The sequence below is a fragment of the Nicotiana attenuata genome, unplaced genomic scaffold, assembly GCF_001879085.1.
Source record: "Nicotiana attenuata strain UT unplaced genomic scaffold, NIATTr2, whole genome shotgun sequence".
NCBI classification, from domain to species: Eukaryota; Viridiplantae; Streptophyta; class Magnoliopsida; order Solanales; family Solanaceae; genus Nicotiana; species Nicotiana attenuata.
Genome location: NW_017671080.1, coordinates 176544 through 186121, shown reverse-complemented (window position 1 = coordinate 186121; position 9578 = coordinate 176544).

Sequence of the window (9578 nt, the reverse complement as noted above, 5' to 3'; positions counted from 1 at the left end):
TTTGCGGGATTCCACGGAAAGTATATCGCTATAAACGCGCCTAACTAATATGGACAAAAAGAAGCTAAAATAAGACGAACACCATTTATAATATAAAAATTGTGTCAACAAGCACATGCAACAAAACTAAAGTAAGGGATCAAATGTATGCCACCAACACTCCAACGGTATAAAAAAAAACAAAACAAAACACATCATCACGGCTAATTCTGTTTTCCATTAATTTGAACTTCATTCCCTTGATCTTTAAATATGATCATTCCTTAAATGTGGTAGAGGAAATAATAGGGTAAGGGACTTAGGGTAAAGGAGGGTATAGATTAGGGAAAATAATATTATATAGCCGCTTTCAAAATAGTAGCGGAATATATATACATTCTGTATGTTATATTAATCTACACAAATAGGTAATTACTCATTTAACAAGTATCTACAGTCTAGGGGTGTGCATTCGATTTATCGATTCGATTTTGACCCTTATCGATAATTACTTATCGATTATCGATTTGTACATATGCTTATCGTTATCGTTTTAATAAGGTTTCGATTTTTTCGATTTCGATTTCGATAACAAATAATCAATTCGATTTATCGATAAACCGATTCGAATGCACACCCCTAAATATGAGGCTATGGGGAGATTAATTTATAGAGGGAGATATAAGGTGAAGGAAAGAGACTTTATATTAACCCAAACACCAAATCGTGGGAATAACTTTCTGATGAATTCTAAGTACCTAACAAAATGTTTTGCACGAAGATTATTGTGGTGTTTTCTCAAGCAGAAGAATGTGACACACAAAAAAAATGCGAGAGAAAATTTTGAAAAAAAAAAAAGAAATAAATAAAGCATGTTTAATAGAAGGAATAAATAAAGCATGTTTAATAGAAGGAATAAATAAAGCATCTATACATTAACTTTGTAGAAAGATTTTAAATTATTAGTATTAATTTGTTGTGACAGATTACTTGTCTTATCTTTGAAATTATTAATTTCACTTATTAGGAAGAGTTATCTGTTGTTATTTTTAAGTGAAATTATAGTGTGAAAAATCTTTTACACTGTCAATGTATAGAAGTTCAACTTGTAACAAAATACACCCTCTATGTGTGACTCTGAATAAAAGAAAAATTGTCGAACCACGCCCTAAATTTGTCACTTTTGATTTTTTTAATTCGTGTAATGACTTATTAATCTGATAAACTCTGGTATTTCTGTGTTTGGCAGCATTCGATTGGTAGTATTACAAATGTTAATAAGCACAAAGAAACCAATCAAAATCTTGAAGTGATGTTACGAAAGTAGTGGCTAGCATTTTACTTTGCTACAAAAATAATAATGTAATAGTAAGGTTGTTAATTAAACGAAATTAGACATGGACAGGGATGATCTGTAACCTTGGAGTTAATTATAGCAATTTGGCTCCATCTTTAATGTACTATTTTGGCAATACTATAATGAAAAATATATTTGGTAAGTTTCTTTAAAACGATATATTTAAGCTGGCCAAATAACTAGAAAGAAGAATGAAAACTTTTTAAATTATTCATAGTCACTAAATTGATCATTATCGACCATATACAAATCGAGCTCCCATATTAGGATAGAAAAATGTATGGTTGTATGAAATTTTCCTATAGTTGGCAAGGAAAATGTGACGACCCAAAGGGTCATCACCTGTTTTAATTGAATTCTATGACTCCGAGGCCTTGAAAAACACATTTAGAGTCGCCTCGATTTGCGTGCGCAGTCCGGGCGCGTAGCCGGAAAGCTTAAATGTGAAATTCTATGAAAAATGCTAAATTTTGATGTTAAAATGAATAAATTTGACTTTTGTCAATATTTTAGGTAAACGGACCCGGACCCGTGATTTGACGGTCCCGGAGGGTCCGTAGGAAAATATAGGACTCGGGCGTATGCACGGAATCGAATTCCGAGGTCCCGAGCCCGAGAAATGAATTTTTGAAAGAAATTGTTTTTCTGAAATTGTTAAGGAAAATTGAAATGATATTTGATTAGAACGTGTTGGTATCGGGCCCGTATTTTGGTTCCGGCGCCCGGTACAGGTCTTATATGTGCTTTAAGTCATTTATGTGAAATGTGGTTGAAAACGGACATCGTTTGACGTGATTCGGACTTAAATTGGAAAATTTGAAGTTTTATGAAGTTTGAAAGAAATTTTGGATTTTGAGGTTTAATTCGATGTTTATGATGTTGTTTTGACGATTTGATCGCACGAATAAGTCCGTAGGATGTTTTTGAGGTTGTGTGTATATTTAGTTTGGAGCCCCGAGGGCTCGGGTGAGTTTTGGATAGGCCACGGATGCATTTTTGGACTTGAAAAGTTGCTGGTATAACTAACCTGCACGCTTTGCGAAGCCTGGCTCGCAAATGCGAAGGTTTTCTCGCAAATGCGAGGTAGCCCAGACCTGACCCTCCATCGCAAATGCGATACTATACTTCGCAAATGCGAAGGTGCCCATGATGGCCAGGGATCGCAAATGCGACCAAATGGTTCGCAAATGCGAAACTGGGACTGTCGCAAATGCGACATTTTTGGTCGCAAATGCAAAGTCCCTCATTTTGTTCAATGTTCGCAAATGTGAACTTCACTTCGCAATTCCCATATCTGAGGGTCGAGGTTCGCAATTGCGAACCCCTGTTCGCATTTCCCATAACTGAGACCTGCAATTTTTACACTTAAATGATTTTGAACCCCATTTTTCATATTTTCTCAAACACAAACACACTTAGGCGATTTTTCAAGCACAAGTCTTCTTCCAAATCAATTGTAAGTTAGTTTTTACTCAGTTCTTTCAATCATTAACATCTTTTAACATGATTTCAACCTAAAATCAAAGATTTTCATGGGGGAAATTGGGTGTTTTGGGTAGAACCTAGGTTTTTCAAAAATTGAGGATTTAGACCTCAATTTGAGGTCCGATTTCAAAACAAATTACATATTTGAGTTCGTGGAGAATGGGTAATTGGGTTTTGGTTTGAACCTCGGGTTTTGACCACGTGGGCCCGGGGGCAATTTTTGACTTTTTTGGTAAAACTTTGGAAAACTCATTTTCATGCATTGGGGTTGATTCATTCAGCATTTATTGATGAAATTAAGTAATTTGTGATTAGATACGATCGAATTGGCGGTGGAATCAAGGGGTAAAGCTATAATTGAGGCTTGAGTTGTGTTCAAGGCATCGAGGTAAGTGTTTGGTCTAACCTTAGCTTGAGGGATTAGGAGTTGAGTCATGTTTGCTATGTGTTTCTTGTGGAGTACGTCGTATAGGCATGGTGACGGGTATCTATACGTCGGTGTCGAGCATGACCGTGAGTCTTAAATTGATATTTATTGTATTCTTGAACAATACTATGGTTGCAATAGTGAGTAGATTCGTGGTATTGAGTAAAGGATTAGTTTATTTTCGTAGAAGTTATTTATGAGTTGGAAATGGTGATAATGAAGATGATTAGGAGTTGAATTGAGATTGGTTATAGCTGGTTCTCCCTTGCTGGGACGAATATACTTGTATTGTTGAGTTTCCTTGCCGGGATAGAGTATTTTATGGTTAATCCCTTGCCGGAATTTTCGTCATGGTTACAGTGAGCGGTATATTTGGAACGGGTTGCGCGCCGCAACATTTTTATTTATGTATACATATATGGATCGGGTTGCACGCCGCAACATATATATTATATTGGATCGGGTTGCACGCCGCAACATATATATTATATTGGATCGGGTTGCACGCCGCAACATATATATTATTGGATCGGGTTGCACACCGCAACAGATATATTATATTTATTGGATCGGGTTGCACGCCGCAACAGTTATATATATATATATATACCTATGGATCGGGTTGCGCGCCGTAACAGTAGTGTTATTATATTATTTTAGATATTGTACTGTTCCTTCACATTTGTTTAGTTTCTTCTAAGTCGGACTGTTTCCCCAAGGCATGTACCCCCTCCCTTTTAACTGCTTATTTCTTGTTTATTTTTTGCAATATATTGTATATCTGTACAGGTTTATTTGGTAGTCTGGTCCTAGCCTCGTCACTACTTCGCCGAGGTTAGGCTAGGCACTTACCAGCACATGGGGTCGGTTGTGCTGATCCTACACTCTGTGCTCTTTTGCACAAATCCAGGTGTCGGAGCAGGTTACGGTGCGCAGCAATAGTTCGGGAGCTAGTCTTCAGTCTACGAGATTCCCGAGGTAGTCCTGTAGGCGTCCGCAGGCCTGGCATCTCCTCTATCCTTTTTTATGATCTGTTTCCTTTTGTATTCGAGACAGACTTTATTCCTTGTTTCAGACAATTGTATGTAGCACTCTTAGATAGTCCGTGAATGTTGTGACACCAGTTCTGGGTAGAGACATATGTGGATTTTCCTTGTTATTTTGGTTTACTTCGTTAAGTCTTCCGCTAAATTATGAATTTTATTGTTGTTTAATTATTTATCTCCTGTTAGTTTAATTGGTAAACTTGGATTTAAAACAAAAGTAGTATGGATTCTAAATGTGTGGCTTGCCTAGCTTCCACGAGCAGGCGCCATCACGACCCCCGAGGGTGGGAAATTCGGGTCGTGACAAGTTGGTATCAGAGCTCTAGGTTACATAGGTCTCACAATTCACGGACAAGCTCAGTAGAGTCTGAGGGATCGGTACGGAGACGTCTGTATTTATCCCCCAGAGGCTACAGAGTTAGGAAAAGTTTCACATTTGTTCTTTCTTGTCGTGCGGTTTGGTTTCTCAAAGCTAATTGAATTTCTACTCTGTTCTTTCGAAGATGGCGAGAACACGCGCTTCCTCATCTACCGCTCAGCAGCCCGAGCCCCCAGCAGCAACTCCCACGAGAGGCAGAGGGCCAGGCCGAGGCCGTGCTAGAGGCCGAGGTAGGGGCAGAGCTCAGCCCCGAGCAGCAGCACTAGTGGCGGAGCCTCGGGTTGATTTTGACGAGGAAGTTCCCACCCCAGCAGTTCCGGTGGGCCCAGCTCAGGTCCCAGAGGGGTTTATTGCTACCCCAGTTCTCCAGGACGCTTTGGTCCGACTGGTGGGCCTCATGGAGAGTGTCACCCGTGCAGGCTTGCTTCATGTAGCACCAGCCACTTCTCAGGCTGGAGGAGGAGTCCAGACTCCTGCTACTCGTACTCCGGAGCAGGTAGCTCCCCAAACTCAGACTCCAGCAGTTCAGCCAGTTGGAGCAGCTCAGCCGGGCGTGGTAGCCCAGGCCGGTGATGGAGCAGCTATGTCTGCCGACGCTTTGTGGAGATTGGACAGGTTCACCAAGCTCTTCACTTCTACATTCAGCGGTGCATCTACTGAGGATCCCCAGGATTATCTGGATAGTTTCCACGAGGTTCTTTGGAACATGGGTATTGTTGAGACCAATGGGGTTGATTTCGCTGCACTTCGCTTGTCTGGATCCGCCAAGACTTGGTAGAGGGATTATTGCTTAGCTAGGCCAGCAGGATCACCAGCCTTGACATGGGAGCAGTTCACACAGCTATTTCTAGAGAAGTTTCTCCCCATTACTCAGAGAGAGGCCTATTGGAGGCAGTTTGAGCGCCTCCAGTAGGGTTCCATGACGGTCACCCAGTATTAGACCAGGTTCATTGACTTAGCTCGCCATGCTCTGATTATACTCCCTACCGAGAGAGAGAGAGGGTTAGGAGGTTTATTGACGGCCTTATCCAGCCGATTCGTCTTCAGATGGCTAGGGAGGCTGGGAGTGATATCACTTTTCAGGAGACGGCCAATGTGGCTCGAATGAATGAGATGGTACTATCGCAGGGGGGTGGTCACAGGGCAGACAAGAGATCCCATCAGTCAGGCAGATTCAGTGGTGCCTCGTCTGAAGGCAGAGATTCGTATGATAGGGGTCATCCTCCTAGGCCCTTCCAGTCAGCACTCCAGGTTTCTCACGGTGCTTCAGGTGGCCATGGTCCTCGCGGGCAGTATTCTGATCAGCAGACCTACAGTGCACCACCAGCTCCTATTAGTGCACTGCCGCTCCAGAGCTTTCGGGGTGGTCATTCAGGCCGCCAGGGTCAGTCTCAGTTTCCTCAACCGCAGCATTCAGGTGGATGTTATGAGTGTGGTGAGTATGGTCACGTCCGGAGGGCTTGTCCGAGGTTGGTGAGTACTCAGTCGCAGCAGCAGGGTCCCCGTGCTATGATTCAGGCACCAAATGTTCCACAGGCCGCCCAGCCAGCTAGAGGCGGGGGTAGAGGTTCTAGAGGGGGAGGTAGAGGATTTAGAGGTGGAGCTCAGACCGCCAGAGGTGGAGGTCAGCCAGCAGCAGGCCGTCCCAGAGAGGTAGATCAGAGTGGTGGGGCCCAACCCCGATGTTATGCTCTTTAGGCCAGACCCGAGGCAGAGGCTTCAGACGCGGTTATCACATGTACGGTTCTGGTTTGTGATAGGGATGCTTCAGTGTTGTTTGATCCGGGGTCTACGTATTGGTATGTGTCATCTTATTTTGCCCCGTATTTGGTCATACCTAGTGATGCATTGGGTATTCCTGTTTATGTGTCTACACCAGTGGGTGATTCTATTGTGGTCGATCGAGTCCATCGTTCTTGTATTGTGGTGATTGGGGGTCTTGAGACTCGTGTAGATTTGTTGCTTCTAGACATGGTTGACTTCGATATTATATTAGGGATGGACCGGTTATCACCTTATCACGCTATCTTGGACTGTCATGCCAAGACTGTAACCTTAGCTTTACCGGGTATGCCTCGTTTAGAGTGGAGAGGGACTCCAGGTCATTCTACCCGCAGTGTTATCTTGTATGTGAAGGCTCGGTGTATGGTCGAGAAGGGGTGTTTGGCCTATTTGGCATATGATCGTGATTCTAGTGCTGAGGTCCCTTCTATTGATTCTGTGCCCGTTGTTCGTGTGTTCCCTGAGGTATTTCCTTCAGACCTGCCGGGTATGCCACCCGATAGGGATATTGACTTTTGCATTGATCTGGTACCGGACACTCAGCCTATTTCTATCCCGCCGTATCATATGGCGCCGCCTGAGTTGAAAGAGTTAAAGGACCAGTTGCAGGATTTGCTTGAGAAGGGTTTCATTAGACCCAGTGTTTCGCCTTGGGGTGCGCCGGTGTTATTTGTCAAGAAGAAGGATGGGTCAATGAGAATGTGTATTGATTACCGACAATTCAACAAGGTTACAGTCAAGAATAAGTATCCGCTGCCGAGGATTGATGATTTGTTCGACCAGCTTCAGGGTGCCAAGGTATTTTCAAAGATTGACTTGAGATCTGGCTACCATCAGTTGAGGATTAGGGCATCCGATGTCCCTAAGACAGCTTCCGCACTCGGTATGGGCATTATGAGTTCTTGGTTATGTCATTCGGGTTGACAAATGCCCTAGAAGCTTTCATCGACTTGATGAACCGAGTGTTCATGCCTTATTTGGACTCATTCGTGATAGTTTTCATTGATGATATATTGATATACTCCCGCAACCAGGAGGAGCACGAACAGCACCTTAGAGTGGTTCTTCAGACTCTGAGGGATAGTCGGTTATATGCTAAGTTCTCGAAATGTGAATTCTGGTTGGGTTCAGTTGCATTTCTGGGTCATGTTGTATCAGCAGAGGGTATTCAGGTGGACCCAAAGAAGATTGAGGCAGTCAAGAATTGGCCTAGACCAGCATCAGCTACAGAGATTCGGAGTTTCTTGGGGTTGGCAGGCTACTATCGACGGTTCGTGGAGAGGTTTTCATCTATTGCAGCCCCGATGACCAGATTGACCCAGAAGGTTGCCCAGTTCAGATGGTCGGATGAGTGTGAGGCGATCTTTCAGAAGCTCAAGACAGCTCTGACTATGGCACCGGTGTTAGTTTTACCCACGGGTTCAGGGCCTTATATAGTCTATTGTGATGCTTCCCGTGTTGGGCTTGGAGCAGTGTTGATGCAGGATGGCAAAGTCATTGCCAATGCTTCGAGGCAGTTGAAGATTCATGAAAAGAACTATCCGGTTCATGATTTGGAGCTGGCAGCCATAGTTCACGCATTGATGATTTGGAGGCATTATCTATATGGCGTGGCATGCGAGGTGTTCACGGATCACAAGAGTCTTCAGTACTTGTTCAAGCAAAAGGAGTTGAATTTGAGGCAGAGGAGGTGGTTGGAGTTGTTGAGGGATTATGATATCACCATTTTATACCATCCGGGAAAGGCCAATGTGGTGGCCGATGCTTTGAGTAGGAAGTCAGCCAGTATGGGCAGTCTTGCTTATATTTCGGTCGGTGAGAGGCCACTTGCTTTGGATGTTCAGGCTTTGGCCAATCAGTTCGTGAGACTGGATGTTTCTGAGCCCAGTCGTGTGTTAGCTTGCACGGTCGCTCGTTCTTCGTTATTGGAGCGTATCTGTGATCGGTAGTATGATGATCCCCATTTGTGTGTCCTTAGAGACACAGTGCAGCACGGAGATGCCAGAAAGGTTACCTTAGATGATGATGGAGTTTTGAGATTGCTGGGCCGAGTATGTGTGCCTAATGTGGATGGGCTCCGAGAGTTGATTTTGGAGGAGGCACATAGCTCCCGGTACTCTATTCATCTGGGCGCCGTGAAGATGTATCAGGATTTGCGGCAGCATTATTGGTGGCGTAGAATGAAGAAGGACATCGTAGCATATGTGGCTCGTTGTTTGAATTGTCAGCAGGTTAAGTACGAGCATTAGAGGCCTGGTGGTTTATTTCAGAGAATTGAGCTTCCCGAGTGGAAGTGGGAGTGGATCACTATGGATTATGTTACTGGACTTCCGCTGACTCGGAAGAAGTTCGATACAGTATGGGTCATTGTTGATAGGCTGACCAAGTCAGCACATTTCATTCATGTGGCAGTCTCCTATTCTTTTGAGAGGTTAGCTGAGATCTACATTCGGGAGATTGTTCGCCTTCATGGTGTGCCCGTATCTATCATTTCAGACCGGGGTACGCAGTTTACCTCGCACTTCTGGAGAGCAGTTCAGCGAAAGTTGGGCACACGAGTTGAGTTGAGCACAACATTTCATCCCCAGACGGACGGTCAGTCGGAGCGGACTATTCAGATTTTGGAGGATATGCTCCGAGCTTGTGTTATTGACTTTGGAGGCTCGTGGGATCAGTTCTTGCCTTTAGCAGAGTTTGCCTACAACAACAGCTACCAGTCGAGCATCCAGATGGCTCCTTATGAGGCTTTATATGGTAGGCGGTGTCGGTCTCCGGTTGGATGGTTTGAGCCGGGAAAGGCTCGGTTGTTGGGTACGGATCTGGTTCAGGAGGCCTTGGACAAGGTCAGGATCATTCAGGATAGGCTTCGTTCAGCTCAATCCAGGCAAAAGAGCTATGCAGGCCGCAAGGTTCGAAGATGTGGCTTTCATGGTTGGTGAGCGGGTATTGCTTCGAGTGTCGCCTATGAAAGGCGTGATGAGATTTGGGAAGAAGGGCAAGCTTAGCCCTAGGTTCATTGGTCCGTTTGAGATTCTCGACCGAGTGGGAGAGGTGGCTTATAGACTTGCTTTGCCGCCGAGCATATCAGCTATTCATCCAGTGTTTCATGTGTCCATGCTTCGG